The following is a 6,915-nucleotide window of genomic DNA, read 5'->3' as shown; positions in this document are numbered from 1 at the left end:
CCCACCCTTTGTTTATGTTTATAATTAATAAACCCTTATACTGCAGTAAAAAGACAATAATAACAATTGGTTAGACAAAATAAAGAAATGCTGCCGTTACATAAATTATATAATGATTATAAACACTCCAACCCACTAAATGCGATATAATTTATACTGATCAAATATATCTAAATGCTATTTTTATAAACAGTTGCTAACAAAATATTTTAGGGTTGTAATGTGGCAATAATAGAGTGCAGTGGATGAATTACAAAAAAATACAAGAACTGTAGTCACAGTGACTCCGCTGATGAACATTTTATGATTGGAGGGCCAACCACTAATTGTATTACAGCCAGGTGTCACCAAACAGCAGCGGAATCAATAAAGCTTGTACGAGTGATTATATAACGCTGCCGTAGATGAAGCTGGCTGATGGTCTCCAGCATGGACAAACAAATTCTTTGTGGCCGTTGGTTGATGCAGGATGGCTTTCAATAGCTTCGTGTAACTTGACCAGTGACAGAATGAGAAGCCATCACTCCATCAACTCATTTTTATCGAGCCTGCCGATTGGAGATAAAGGGCTCGCTGAATAGTGCTTTCACGTAATCTTTCAACAGCTATCGATTGAACACTTATGACAAGCGGCTAGCAACAACCTGATCAATATACAGGCGCTTGCCAAGCAAAAAGTCAACTGTTGTTCTCGTGAGAATTTTTGGCTAATGGAGCAGTCAGGCATTGAGTAGAACAAATAGTGCGTAATGGTAGTGTATGAGAGACAATGGCAGAGAGACCCTTCGTCTCCCTTATACAATTCAAAGCACAAATTTTTTCAATGATTCGTTCGCCGGTTGCTTTGAACCGCGTTCTTATTAACTCACTCTAATCATATTTTACCAAATCTGTCTGTTACCAAACCCTTTACTAAAAATGGCATATGCTAAAAGTGCATAAATTTTCTTTTTTTTATAGCGTGTGCCAAGTTTTGGCTTGAAGATGATTCGAAATGTTTACAATTTATGAATGTTTAGCGTTCATGAAGCTTAATTTAAAATAGCAGGAATAAACGTAGCGTATCGGGCTTCCGTTAGGACAGCGCGTGACCCAAACGAAAAAATAATGAATAGTGATTGTCGCAGAGTGAATACAACCAGTTAATTTTATCTGTTCCTTTAGTTATTGAGTAGCCGTGTAGAAATAACAACCATTTGTAGCCTACAATATAAACTGCATTATAAACCCGTATAAAAGAATTTGCAGGCGTATCAAACAGGTCGTAGGAAAGCATTGTCTCGTGTAAACGAGTGTTTAATAATATAGTGGGTACATAAAGGATACAATGGAATAAACATTTTAATAATTAGCCAAATACTGCTATGAATGACCGCCTCACAGAAGAAGCATTTTTGGGGATGAAAGCAAACAGTCTGTCACAAAAAAGCTATTATGACGTTCGCTTAAAACCTAATATGCTATAGAGACTGTCTCTTGCACATTCTTTGTGCTGTTTGCACTGAGAGAAAAGACCTATTAAAGTGGGAACACGAACAACTTGATCACCTTTTCTGTTTCGTAAAACCGGGCAAGCAGGTCTTTGTTGAGTAATTAATGTACCGTTGAATGGATGAATAGACAAGTGATTCAAACAGTTTTAATTCTCTAGCCGCTTACGGCAACAAAGTGGAGTATGTAGAGTCGCTCACAGTCCCTGCAGCCAAGTGTGTTAACATCTCTAATATAAACATTCGAGCTAAAAGTTTTGTTTTCTGAAGCAATATTGCTAATTTATGGCAATTAATACAGGCTAGCTGTTGTTCTAGCTTCATTATTTGTTACTCCAACACAATGTAATCTATCGGCAGCTTTATAGCTAGTCAGCCATTTGTAATAATAACACACTAATGTTCAAGTCATTAGAGAATGTCTCGAGCATTTGAGGCTGAGCAGAAAGGCAGCATACCTTGGTGCGCCACAAAATCTGGGTCCATTTAAAAAGTTTAAATGAGCATCGCATATTAATTACAGAGAGAAGGGGATCTGTACTGGCAGCAGATGCATTGCTGGAGGAGGCACCTGCAACCCCTACGAATATGAAATTATTTAAATCCCATCACCGCTGCCGCTGCCTGCCAGAAGGCAGTAAAATGTAGAGTTATTAGGATTCTAATTAGAGCTCAGTGGGAAGTGCATAGCGAGTTAGCCCTAGTACAAAATAGCTGGCAGGTAAAATAAGCTAAATCATGCTAATTACTGGTTAAGTTTGCACTAGGTGCCATTTGATTGAGTATTATATAAAACATTCTATCTTGACTGACAACCCGTGTGCAATATACATATGATATGTATTAATTGAGTATAACATATTTATGCAACATGACAATTCTGTTGAGAGGATTCCGGAACATTTCTTAGATGCAGATTTAAATTTTCTGTGTTCGATTGAGCCAATCACAGGATGGCCTGTTAGACAGATTTGTGTAAATCAAGAATAATTGAGGTATCTCTAGCAATCGTCTATTTTAGGCTGGCAAAAGGGCACGAATCGTATTTAATTCGTGAGAGATTATGGTCAGAGATGCTGGTATATCAATTTATCAATTTCTTTGACAATGGAACTAATGCTCTATTAATTGTTCATGTTTATAACATTACATAATAATGCCCGTTATAAGAGTTGAGCTGAGAAGTGTCTCAGGAATGCATGGACCTATCAAAGAGACATTTGAAATGATATGAGAAGCAAACAAGTTCCATACCTCACATTTGCTGCTTATACGACTCACGCTGAGCTTTATTAGGCAGAGAGATCTGCTGCCGAAGCTGCCAAGAGAAGGGCTCGATGGGCTGGGATTATAATGAGCGGTTTGAGGTTAAGGGAGCCCCTGAATCTACAGGTGCATGCAGTAATTGACCACCGCAGTCATGATTTGATTAGCAGTTTCACAGTCTCACAAATTATCTCATAATATCTGTCACTCTATGCCGCGGCTCATCCACGCATTTGATACCTCTGCGGCTGAAGAATTTTGTACTAATATTTTAGATACAGATTAATAAAGGCCTGAGGAGTGTCAGCCCAGCGATCGTAGGAAATGCGATTGCTGGGCCCCAGCTAAATCGGGCTGAGTGTAATAAGATAACCTTCCTTTTCACCTTTAGATGTCGAGTGCTGACTCAATATAATTGACAAATCTCCTCGAACACGTTGACAAATATATTTTTGCAGTCAAAATGCTGCACTTTTATAAGTTACGTTTTTATGTTTACGATGATTCAACGACCCTAGAGTTATAGAGCGGCACATATATAGCTGAGATAAGAGCGGTATGATCATAGCAGCATTGTTATTCTTATTAGGATACTGTTATTATTTCTAACTAACTGAAAGTTTGTCAAGTACATTGAGCAGGTAATAAACTTATCACTTTAATATGTGCAGTTCAACCTGCAGAGCAGTTGCAAAAATTTTCTAAATAAAACTGCTGTCTATCATCGAGTTAAAAAAAGCAGAGTGAAGGTCTTGTCACCATCATTGAAGTAGACAGAAATTGAGAAGGATATCCTCAACAGCCGCATGAACATGAATATAAAATCTATAATTATAAGAAGCATCTGTAGGTTTAGTAAATATATAGGTCAGGCTTGCAGACTGCTAAAGATGGAGTACATCTATCAACAAAATCTCTATAGGTGTTTTTTAACTATTACTATCAGATTTTTTCATTTTTAGTCTCCGCTTGACTTTCTGTAGGGATTTTACAATTCAAAAGTCTGTAAGGGCCACTGTCTATGACACCTATTTGATAATCACAAAGTTAATAAACCGGAAGATAAATAAAAATGTAGTCATGATCTGACGTTGCAGAGAGATCAAGAATTTGATTTGATTCAAATTTGAATCAAATATATTTTTGCAACAAAAATTGTTAGGATAGATTCTATAGAGATCATACAGCGCATGGAAGGAGCAAGAAAGTCGGCTTTGAAAAATCAACCTAGTCGGGTTAAAAAGTAGCCATAGTCTTGTAGAGCTATAAATGTGGTCGACAATTTGTGTATATACGAAAAGGTATTTTTAGGGATAAAATATTACAATAACTAAAAACAATAAATAAGCAAAATAAAGTTGTACAACATAAGTATGTAATACTGGCATTACAATTATTACTTGAATGTTCTTAAATGCATTGATTATTTATTACTTGAATGTTCTTAAACGCATTGATTATTTATTACTTGAATGTTCTTAAATGCGTTAAGTATTTATTACTTGAATGTTCTTAAATGCATTGATTATTTATTACTTGAATGTTCTTAAACGCATTAAGTATTTATTACTTGGATGTTTTTAAATGCATGAAGTAAGCTGTCACAGATTTAATGAAAAAGTAAAGTGCCATAATCTCACATATCAACACTCCAGCAATATTGATCTTCCTGGGAGACACAATTTTGGTCATAAACAGAGCTTGTGAGAAATTGATTGTCTGTAATATTTATAAGTTGCTTTATACTTTGTGTGTCTATGAATTCTCTGAAGCAATGCGAGTGTCACGTTAAAATTCTACCAAGGAATATGATCAATGTTAACTAGAACCCACCATATAGAAATATACAATCTCAAACATATGTTTTTAAAGTGAACAAGCTAGAGTAAAAGAGTTTATATCCAGGAAAAAACTAGGTGTTTCCACATCGTCTTTTGTTGAGAAATATTTAATATTTGCAGAAGACTGGCTTGTGATAAGCAAACAGAAGCCATGGTTTAATTAGGTTGAAAAGCCACTGGGTAGCTGGTAGGTTGGCCTCTCTGGCATGATTCATTGCTCGGCAGTGAGAGCGTCTGCTATAAGTTATGGATTTGTTGTTATGTAATAAGGAAACGGCTCAGAGAGTGTTTGGAGTAGTCATCAGATCTGCAACAAGCAGAAAAATAATGCAGACTTCAGTTCCTGGAAACGAAAAAAAAATTTAAGTTTTCAATTATTTATCCAAAATGATTTGACGTGACAATCGCAGCAATGTTCATGACAGCCTGTTACAGCAGGAATGAATAATAAGCAATACGTCACATCAGTAAATTTTCATGATTAAAATGTATAGTTATGATAAATCATCAAATTGTGAAGAAATTTGTTTGCAAAGCGTCTACTGCTTGATGGCATCAAATAATGAGAGACGAGATTATGCAACAGAAAAACACCAGGATTTGATGAAAACCAGAGGAAACCGAAGTGTCGACAGCAATGATGAGCTGTTTGTTGCCATTAGACCTGAGGAAGTTCTGGTTTGGCAAAGACCCCAGCAGCAAAAACACAAACTCTACTTGAGGTGAGGTAATGGCAGAAAATACCGCATAATATGTTGACATAATCACAGTACACGGCAGCATTGCGCTGCCGGTCTCACCATGAGAGTCAGAGTTGATCATCACCGTGGCGCCTGTATTGCTGGCTGAGTTTCCTGCTGTGAAATTGATGACACCAGACCGTCACTCTCCCGCCTACCCTGGAACCGAACAATTCTTCATCACTTGTGGCAGCCAATTATGTTTAGGAAAGGTTTGTGAGATATTCTTGATAAGAGTCTCACCGGCTCCTGTTTGTAAAACATTCAAAAATGCTATATCGTGAGTTGAGAGTTTAAACAAAGGACGGAGTATGTTTAAATTGTAGTCACAACTGCTAATGTGTATGCATTAGGCGCATAGCAGTAATAGTACAGAACTAAGACCAATATTCTTAGTTTGACCCTAACATACAATTAATCATACAAACCTCATTTCGGGAGACATGCAATGTCGATATTTAGATTTTTCATCATAAAATATAACCGCTTTTCTCATATTTGATGGTAACTTTCTTGTCAGCACAGTTTGATTCAGCCTCGCCAACGATTATACAGCTGCTATAAGTACAGACTATGACAGTGTTGGTGGCGTATTATACCTTAACCTAATCACTTCTCATGAGAAAAACTTCTAACAACTCTCAACAACTTTAGAGAAATTTGAGATATCGCTCAAACAACAAAAGGATACACAATAACGATATTATAACGGCCCATCGTACAACAATAAGGGGTAAAATTTGTTTTATTGATATAACACTATGGCAACAATTGACCTTATCTTTGCCACTATTCCTTGAGTATTCTTTCTTCTGTTTTATTTGCAGACAAACTACAACAGAACGTCACGACTTTTGTTGAAAAAGTAAATAGATTTATTGTCTGCCATTCATGCTCAATGTAAGCCAAAGAGACATGACTTCTTCTGTCCAAGATTTAGGTGTATCCTCGCTGATGGCAGCATGGTATCAACAGCAAGATTTAGGTGTACTCTCGCTGATGGCAGCATGGTATCAACAGCAAAATTTAGGTGTACCCTCGCTGATGGCAGCATGGTATCAACAGCAGAATTTAGGTGTACCCTCGCCTATGGCAGCATGGTATCAACAGCAAAATTTAGGTGTACCCTCGCTGATGGCAGCATAATATCAACAGAAAAATTTAGGTGTACTCTCGCTGATGGCAGCTGGGTAGCAACAGCAAGGTTTTCATAATAGTCATTGTTTTAGTTGATTAGAGAATTTTATATTTTTTGTGTGAAGCCAGATAAGTAATAGGCATAACCAATAGGAGTAAGAATGAATAAAAATAACAGTATTTGATCTTTTTAACCAACGATTACATAATAGAGCAATATTTGTGAAAATAAACCTATAATAGTCATTTTAACAAATATGGATGCATTTAAGTTACCTTGTCTTCTACAACCCTCTGTAAAATAGTCTCTAACTTTAAGGTCATTCTATAGTTAATTAATTAATTATCTATTTAGCTCATAAACCTATATACGGTGTTTATTCTGTACTAAATATGTTACTAGCATTTATTTCTATATAAAACTTCTACATTATCCTTATA

The sequence above is a fragment of the Watersipora subatra genome, chromosome 1, assembly GCF_963576615.1.
Source record: "Watersipora subatra chromosome 1, tzWatSuba1.1, whole genome shotgun sequence".
NCBI classification, from domain to species: Eukaryota; Metazoa; Bryozoa; class Gymnolaemata; order Cheilostomatida; family Watersiporidae; genus Watersipora; species Watersipora subatra.
Note: the sequence above shows the minus strand (reverse complement) of the source record.